Source organism: Symphalangus syndactylus, chromosome 22 (genome assembly GCF_028878055.3).
Source record: "Symphalangus syndactylus isolate Jambi chromosome 22, NHGRI_mSymSyn1-v2.1_pri, whole genome shotgun sequence".
Taxonomy (NCBI): Eukaryota; Metazoa; Chordata; class Mammalia; order Primates; family Hylobatidae; genus Symphalangus; species Symphalangus syndactylus.
The window spans coordinates 71,287,135-71,296,986 of NC_072444.2; the positions used below are offsets into that span (position 1 = coordinate 71,287,135).

Below are 9,852 nucleotides of genomic sequence, written 5' to 3' on the forward strand. Positions count from 1 at the left end.
CCATTATTAATAAAACATCTCTACGAGTTGTGGCAAATTTTATTACATGCATTTAATCAAAATATTCAATCTGATTAAAACATATTTGAAGAATCCTATTTACACTTGTGCCAAGCTTTATTTATCTTGAGGTAGGTATGTAAGTTTTGTTGTTGTTTTTTGTTGTTGTTTATTCCTAAGTAGAATTCTCAAATCAACATCAAAATAAAGCTGTCTTTCGAAAATAATTTATCATTCCTAAATTCTTCATTGCATTCTCTATATCATGAAATGTATTTGTGATTAGGAAGAGTCAACATCCCATAAGACATTATATACACCTCCATAATATCTTATAAAGTAAAGACAATTTTTCCATTAGTGAGTGAGAAAAAAAATAAAGCAATCATTAAGAAGTCATATGATTTTGGGATTTGGGGGACAAAGACACTTTGAGAGAGCATCTTTCATGACAAAGACTGTTCCTTTTTTTGAGAGGCACACAGAATCTACTTAGTAGAAAAATTATTGACTCACAAGGAAGCCCAAAGGTGGAAACCGTTTATTTGCAAATCTATTTCTTGAGTGCTTGTTTTTGTCTCTTAAATCAAGTTACTGAAATTGGTATTAAGAAATAAAAAAATATTTCATACACAGTCACTAAGGTTATCACTCTATGGAAGAAAACATTTGACGTGTATGTATAAGTTACATAATATATTTAGAATGTTGATGATATAAATAGAAGAGGCATTTTAACGCCTCGTGGTTTCCTGGAAAACAACTTACCATCCAGTGTAGTGATGAAAATAAAACGTCTTAAATTTCCCCATCAACATGTGGCTATGTTAAAATTTTAACAATCAGAACACCTAATGTTCAGTCTGGGTAGTAGGACTGGTTGTAGAACACTAGATGGATAGGTTAAAACGGTACAATATGTCTTCAAAACAACGCATTGTGACTAAATGATCGGCCACAGTGCCTTTGGCAACCGTTCCTCTGAAGTTCAACTTAGAAATGGAAAATGAATGAAGCTTGTTTACCACTGACTGGTTGTAACTCACTCTAATCTTGCAAAGGAAAGATCTGCTACCAGGTTTCTCATAATCTTAGGTTTCTGTCATCCTAATTCCTTTCAAACAAAAGGTTTTATTATTTGAAAGAACATTAGAATAAAATTCCTTCTGAGATTACTTTACATTTTCTATTCATAAGCCCCAAATAATAGCACACCAGGGTAAGAGCAGCAGTCTAATATATTCGCCACATGTCTGACCACTGATTACCTTTTATTTAGAGAAATATCCTGGAGATCAGGTCTAGGTTTCTTATAGCCATGTGACAAAATAAAAAAAAAAAAATTATTGTTCTGGGAGCAACACTCCTCCAGTGGCCCTTGGGTGATCTTGAGGAAGTCATTTCAATTACCCTAGGCTCGGTGTTTGCATCCAACATATGGCCATGCAAACTCTGTATTATTTACTAACTCAGTGATTCAATTCGAAAAGGAATGTCTACTAAAACTGAAGGCTGATTTTATTTTTTCAAAAGAAAAGGCAAACATACCAAAGAAATTGCCACTCCTTTCTCTTGGAATATATAATTCATTTTACATGGCATTTGCTCTTAATGCTTGAAAGCGGGGCTCAAAGAAACAAGCCAAGTGAATAAGAATGTGCCCATGTTTTATTTCATGTAACCAGCACTCACTATGGTGGTGGCTGACTCTTTTTTTCTGGACCACAAAAAGGAGTTCATACTGTTTGCGTAAGAGATTTAAATAACCAGGCTTCACGTTTTTATCATTTGGTAAAGCTGCCAGAAGAGGTCTGAAATCTCAAACTATCAATGAGTAGAAGAAAAAAAACAAATGATCTTACCTTTTAAAAAAGACTGTGGAAAATTGGAAAGGAAAGTAAGGAAGAATATAGATAAAGAAAGCAAAGCCAAGAGGAAGTAATAGGGTTTCCAGTACTACGTAGCATGTCAAAACTATCAGGGATTCAATCAGACTTTTTTAATTAAATTTTTTTTCTTAGAGTACAAATAGGATAAAATGAGTAACTTTTTTATCGTATTATTTTTCCTCAACATTTGTCTATGATTCTTAAAGGAAAAATAAAATATCACTGAATAAAACCCCAAATCTGGCTTTCTGAAGAGTATTCGACCCTGGAAAATGGTCATATGCTTGTCACATTTAGCCTATTACATAGTTCTAAGTCTGTGTAAAAATAAAAACAGATACTGCTGAACAAAGCCTTAGCAAGGCAGGACTGTGATTTCAACTGTCCTTTTCATTCAACACCTTCTGGTGAGTAGAACTAGCCAGGAGCAATGCAGACTGGGATTAAGAAACATGACCAGCTGTCCAATGGAGTCAGGTTCTATGAAACTAGTGGCATTTTCTCTTAGAAGTAATTGAAATAAACAAGATATTTATCATTGTTTCAGTTCAGAGAATGGAGAATATGCATTTTGAGAAGTGAGAAAATAGGATGAATTAGGCTGGTAAGGGCAAAGGAATGAGCTGATAATTTAAGACATTTTATAAGAAATATTTTGGTGGATTTTATTATGTAGTTTTCTTTTTTTCAGTTTTTTCTAACCTATGCACTTTTACGAATAAAGTCATTATGACTAATGTGTCTAATAGCCAATTTAGTTAACGTAACCAATTTATTTAATAATTACGACTAATGTGCCTTTATACCCATTGTAAATTACAAGCTTTAATTCTCACCAAAAACATGTTCTAGTGAATAAAGATTGTATTAGTCGGCTACGAAAATCATAACAAAATGCCACAGACTGCATGACTTAAACAACAGAAATTTATTTTCTCACAGTCATGGAGCCTGGGATTCCAAGATCAAGAGGCCAGCAAGGCTGGTTTTTCTTGAGATCAGTCTCCTTTGTGTACTCAAGGTCACCTTGCTGTTATGTCCTCCCATGGCCTTTCCTCTCTGTGTGGGTGCATTCCTGGTGTCTCTCCCTCTTTTTATAAGGACACCAGGTATATTGGATTAGGGCTCCACTCTTAGGACCTCATTTATCCTTAATTACCTCTCTAAAGATTCTGTCTCCACATACACTCATATTGAGGGTTAGGGTTTCAACACATGAGTTTTAGGAGGACACAATTCAGTTTATATCCAGCATGTGATAACTATACAATTTTTTAATGCATTTCCTTATTATAAAGAGACTCCTTCCTTATTCATCCATCTCTTTAAAATAGTTATTACTATGACTTAAGTTTTAGCTTCTCTTTTAATGAGAATAATGCACCTAGATTTATCAGACCATTTTTAGGAAGCATATTTTAAAAATTTCAAATATCAAATAAGATCTTGACCAAACTAAAAATTGTAAGCAGCCAATTTAGCATAAAAACCAAGAACACTGTCTACTTTGGTATAGTATTGAAGTGACTCACCGATTTAATCAAACCACACTTAAGTGCTAGTGTAGTGACAGAATTTTAGAATAATGTCTTTGAAGAAGTGCCTACATATAACTATTAGAAAAGTCACCTGAAGTTTGGAAACAAGCAATAGATTACTAGGTGCTCTTTTATTACTTTTCTATTTACTTTTCAAAATTTACAACTCTTTAGGAACACAACCTAATGTACAGATTTTTCTCAGGTAAATATGCAAATCATTTCTCTCCAATGAAGTGATAACTGTGAAAGTTATAATTTATTGCCCAGAAAGACATTAACTAGTTTTATATCTAACCCAAGAATCTCACCCTAATATGTTTTCTTAAAATTACCTCTATACCTACCTCATCAAATGTTCTTTGAACTGATTTTAACTTTCCTGGTCCATTCATTAATTAACAGGTTAAATAAAATCTTTGACACACGTCTGTTTAATATTTGCCTCAGAGGCACAGATTTACCCTCCTGAAAAATAATTCTTAAGCATAACCAATAAACACATATTCATTGATTAATATCTTAGGTTGGCATATTATAATAAACAATCTAATCTGGAAATTGAATCATTAATAGAGACTATAATACCAAATGATTTATAGCTTAATTTTAAAATTACTTGTCTTGCTTTTAGGGAAAAATGGAAAATTAAAACTTTAAGAAAAGCACCTGTAGCATTAAAAAAAAATTTTCTGTTATTTCTATGTTTATGTAAACCTATATAGTAAAAGAATAGGTACATTTCTAAATTTCTTGTTTCCCATTGTTTCATAACCACATGTTGATTCTGTATGTAGGCATTGTGAATACATATTTATAAAGAGAAAGAAGGGAAATTAGTATGATTTTAATCTATGGCTATTTATAATAAAGCAAATCATCTCTAACAATGGGCTTTGAACTCCCTATTACTAATATAGCTGGAGTCCCACATTGACTCTAAGTGTTTTGTGGGGGAAGAATAAAAGAAGCTCAATGGTTTTTCTCCTAAAGAAATTTGGCCTAGTGTCGTGAAAGGAAAGGAACTAGCTAGGTGGATTGTTGGTTTATGGAAACCTAAATGCAGGTAGGATCCTTTTGATATAGTCTTACTGGGTCAATTCTTCTGCTTCTTCAATATTCAAGGTCAGGAATCTTTTTCCATTGGGAAGTCTTCCTTGCCTACAAACCTTAGCTAAATCAGATGCCTCTGAACTCCTATGCCGTCCTTAAATTGCACTTAACATGTATTTCACATGTTTTATGATTCTGCCTCCTTCTTTATTCCATGAGCTCAATAAAAAGAGAAACTGCAATGTTTATCTTCCAACTAATTTAGTGTTTGACATCTACATACTAAGTAAATAACCCGAGATAAAATATATTTGATCGGAGGAACTAATTAGCTTGACATAAAAACTTGAATATGGCCTTTCTCCCTGGCGGTTAGTGCTGAGGCTGAGGAGAACATGCATTTATTAAAAATTCAAGAAAAGTCTAAAAAAATCTTTTAAAAATACCCCCCAAAATTTCCCCCCAAATCGGCATCTACTCCGCCAGAGAGTTACCATAATATTTTTTCTTCCTTTTTTATTAAATAACCCCGTCAGCAGCCAAGACCGACCCCGCCCGCGGCCCTGCAGCAGCCCTAAGTAGGAACCACGAGACCGAGGCCTTCCCGCCGCCCGAACCGGACACCGGCACCCTGGCTTCCGGCCGGCAGCCGGCAGACAGCGGCGGCCAAGCGACCTCGCTCTGTGGCCAATGAGCTGTTTCTGATTCGAATGATTTTTGTCCCTCGGCGCGTGCCCTTGCTCCCCGCCCCCGGCTCCGAGACCCCTGGCCCGGCACTCGCTCTCCTCCTGTCACGAAAGGGTCGCGGCCTGTGGCCCTGTGGGCAGCCGTGCCGCGATGCACTCCAGCGCCCCCAGCTACCCCATGGCATCACTGTACGTGGGGGACCTGCACCCCAACGTGACTGAAGCGATGTTCCAAGAGAAGTTTAGCTCGACTGGGCCACCCTCACCATCCAGGTCTTTAGGGACCGGCTCACCCGCCGCTTCGTGGGTTACGTGTTCGTGAACTTCGTGCAGCCAGCCGACGCGGAGCGTGCTCTGGCCACCATGAACTTGGATGTTATAAAGGGCAAGCCAGCATGAATCCTGTGGTCTCAGCGTGATCTATCACTGTGCAAAAGTGGAGTGGGCAACGTATTCGTTAAAAACCAGGACAAATCCGTTGAAAAAGCACCGTGTGATGCATTTTCTGCTTTTGGTAACTTCCTTTCGTGTAAGGTAGTTTGTGATGAAAATGGTTCCAAGGGCTGTGGATCTGTACACTTTGAGATACAGGAAGCCGCTGAAGGGGCTATTGAAAAAATGGATGGGATGCTGCTGAATGGTCTCAATATATTTGTTGGACGGTTTAGGTCTCCTGAAGAACAAGAAGCAGAACTTGGAGCTAGGGCAAAAGAGTCCAAAGTTGGACCTGCCTCAAGTGTAAAAGTAATAACTGATGAAGGTGGAAAGTCCAAAGGATTTGGATTTGTAAGCTTTGAAAGGCATGAAGATCCACAGACAGCTATGGATGAGATGAATGGAAAGGAGTTCAGTGGAAATCAAATGTACGTTTGTCTAGCTCAGAAAAAAGTGGAAGGGCAGACAGAACTTAAGTGCAAATTTGAACAGATGAAGCAAGATAGAATCACCAGATACCAGGGTGCTAACGTTTATGTGAAAACTACCATCAGAGTGAACAGGCAACCTACAAAATGGGAGAAAATTTTCGCAACCTACTCATCTGACAAAGGGCTAATATCCAGAATCTACAATGAACTCAAACAAATTTACAAGAAAAAAACAAACAACCCCATCAAAAACTGGGCGAAGGACATGAACAGACACTTCTCAAAAGAAGACATTTATGCAGCCAAAAAACACATGAGAAAATGCTCATCATCACTGGCCATCAGAGAAATGTAAATCAAAACCACAGTGAGATACCATCTCACACCAGTTAGAATGGCCATCATTAAAAAGTCAGGAAACAACAAGTGCTGGAGAGGATGTGGAGAAATAGGAACACTTTTACACTGTTGGGGGACTGTAAACTAGTTCAACCATTGTGGAAGTCAGTGTGGCGATTCCTCCGGGATCTAGAACTAGAAATACCATTTGACCCAGCCATCCCATTACTGGGTATATACCCAAAGGACTATAAATCATGCTGCCATAAAGACACATGCACACGTATGTTTATTGCGGCACTATTCACAATAGCAAAGACTTGGAACCAACCCAAATGTCCATCAACGATAGACTGGATTGAGAAAATGTGGCACATATACACCATGGAATACCATGCAGCCATAAAAAATGATGAGTTCATGTCCTTTGTAGGGACATGGATGAAACTGGAAACCATCATTCTCAGTAAACTATCACAAGGACAAAAAACCAAACACTGCATGTTCTCACTCATAGGTGGGAATTGAACAATGAGAACACATGGACACAGGAAGGGGAACATCACACTCCGGGGCCTGTTGTGGGGTGGGGGGAGGGGGGAGGGACAGCATTAGGAGATATACCTAATGCTAAATGACGAGTTAATGGGTGCAGCACACCAACATGGCACACGGATACATATGTAACAAACCTGCACATTGTACACATGTACCCTAAAACTTAAAGTATAATAATAATTAAAAAAAAGAAAAATCTTTATGAGAGTATTGATGATGAACGTCTCCAGAAAGAATTTTCTCTATTTGGTATAATCAATAGTGCAAATGTTATGATGGAGGGTGGTTGCAGCAAAAGGTTTGGCTTTGTATGTTTCTTATCCCCAGAAGAAGTAGCTAAAGCAGTTATAGCAATGAACGGTAAAATTGTGGCCAGCAAGCCATCGTATGTAGCTTTAGCTCAGTGCAAAGAAGAGCGCCTGGCTCACCTCACTAACCAATATATGCAGAAGATGGCAAGTGTACTAGCTGTGCCCCACCCTGTAATCAACCCCTACCAGCCAGCACCTTCTACATGTTACTGCATGGCAGCTGTCCCACAGACCCAGAACCGTGCTGCATACTATCCTCCTGGCCAAATTGCTCAACTAAGACCAAGTCCTCCCTGGGCTGCTCAGAGTGTCAGACCTTATCCATTCCAAATATGACCTGTGCTATCCGCTCAGCTGCTCGTAACCACCACTCTGAGACCAGCTTCTTCACAGGTTCCACCAGTCATGTCCACACAGTGTGTTGCTAACTCATCAATACAGACAATTAGTCTATGTCCTGTAGCTGCTGCTGCTGCTGGCTCCATTCCTGCGGTCCACATCATTCTACAGTACAAATATGCTTCAGGAATTCTCATTCCTCAGCAACATCTTAATGCACATCCACAGGTTACCAGGAAGCAGCTTGCTGTTCATGTCCAAGGTCAAAAACTTTTGACTGCTTCCATGTTGGCATCTGCCCCTCTCCAGCAGCAGAAGCAGATATTGGGTGAACGACTCTTTCCTCTTATTCAAGCCACGCACCCTACTCTTGCTGGTAAAATCACTGGCATGTTATTGGAGCCTGATAATTTAAAACTTCTTCATATGCTTGACTCTCCGGAGTCTCTGAAGCTGTAGTTGTACTACAAGCGTACCATGCGAAAGAGGCTCCAGAAAGCAGTTAACAGTGCTACTGGTGTACCAACTGCTTAAAATTGATCAGGGACCACCAAAAAAAAAAAAAGGTGTTTCAACAAAGAAAAACATCTAAACATCAAAAAACTAAATATTATGGAAAAAATTACAAAATATAAACAAAAAAGGAAAGCAAACTTTGAACCTTATGTACTGAGGAAATACCAAGTCTAGCAAACTTACTAGTCCTAGATTACTTATTGATTTGAAAATAACAAAAAAAACAGGAAAATTTAAAAACAAGCCAGGCGTGGTGGCTCACGCATGTAATCCCAGCACTTTGGGAGGCTGGGGTGGGTCGCCTGAGGTCAGGAGTTTGAGACCAGCCTGGCCAACGTAGTGAAACCTCATCTCTACTAAAAATGCAAAAAATTAGCTTGGCGTGGTGAGGCGCCTGTAATCCCAGCTACTAGGGAGGCTGAGGCAGGAGAATTGCTTGAACCCAGGAGGCGGAGGTTGCAGTGAGCCAAGATCATGCCATTGCACTCCAGCCTGGGCAACAAGAGCAAAAAAACTCCATCTCAAAAAAAAAAATTAAAAACAAATTAATGTTTTATAGATCCTGGGAAAAAGAATTTTCAGCAAAGTATGAAAATTTAAAGCATTCCTTTAATTTTTTAACTCTTAACTGTGGAAAAGCTCAGAATGTCAGTTATGTTTTAAATAACAGAATTGATAACTAAACAAGGAAATATAACTTGGATTATGAAATTCTTGGTTTAATAAAAATTCTTTAAATGGTTAAAAAAAAGCCTGAATAGGCTCAAAAACATAAGGTGATTATGCAGTGTAGGTACACATCAAAGGAGGATGTGGCTGGGTGTGGTGGCTCATGCCTGTAATCCTGTCACTTTGGGAGGCTGAGGTGGGTGGATCACGAGGTCAGGAGTTCAAGACCAGCCTGGCCAACATAGTGAAACCCCATCTCTACTAAAAATACAAAAAATTAGCTGGGCGTGGTGGCAGGTGCCTGTAATCCCAGCTATTCGGGAGGCTGAGCCAGCTACCCGGGAGGCAGAGGTTGCAGTGAGTCAAGATCATGCCATTGCACTCCAGCCTGGGCAACAGTGCGAGACTCCGTCTCAAAAACAAACAAACAACAAAAAAAGAGAGATGTGTATGCATTAATACTAATATGTGAATCAAACGATTAGTCTAGTTTTTTCCAAAGTGATTACTTATTTAACCTATTCAACCATTTTGTTTGTTTCAAACCTTAATAGGAATATAAACACAATCTAACTCTCAAACAGCTTAAGTCTAAACTCTCTGCACCTTTATCTAGCAAGTGCTATGTTATATAGCTTTCTTCACTGTCACATCACAGCTATGATTTTGTAAAGCACTTATTTTTACATCATTGGGATTTGTAGCTATTAGAATATCAAAGCTGTGGGAATATTTCAAATATTCCAAATATAAAAACAAATTTGATTTCAAGGGAGGTTTTACACATTTAAATGCCTGAAAATAAGGCATATAATAAAGAGTCTGGTAGACTGTTTACTCTGACAATATCACTGAAAATCGCTATACAATATGATGGAAACACTGAAAAATTACCTTTGAGAAGGATGCAGAATCCGTTTTCTTTGTAAACTGACCCTGAAGATGTGTCAAAACATTTGTAATATCCACAATAAAGAGTCAACAGCATGACTGGGAGATTTCTTGGGCCTGAAATAAAATATTCATTTTAGTAATTCTTCTTATTTAATGTGGTAAGGTGAAAAACTGATATAGTCTATTTTTCTTTA

The 9,852-nt window shown here is 38.2% G+C and overlaps 1 pseudogene; it reads left to right on the plus strand.

Annotated features, from left to right (window-relative positions):
• Nucleotides 1–5,317: 5,317 nt before the first annotated feature.
• Nucleotides 5,318–8,112, plus strand: LOC129472498 (polyadenylate-binding protein 1-like; annotated as a pseudogene).
• Nucleotides 8,113–9,852: the final 1,740 nt, after the last annotated feature.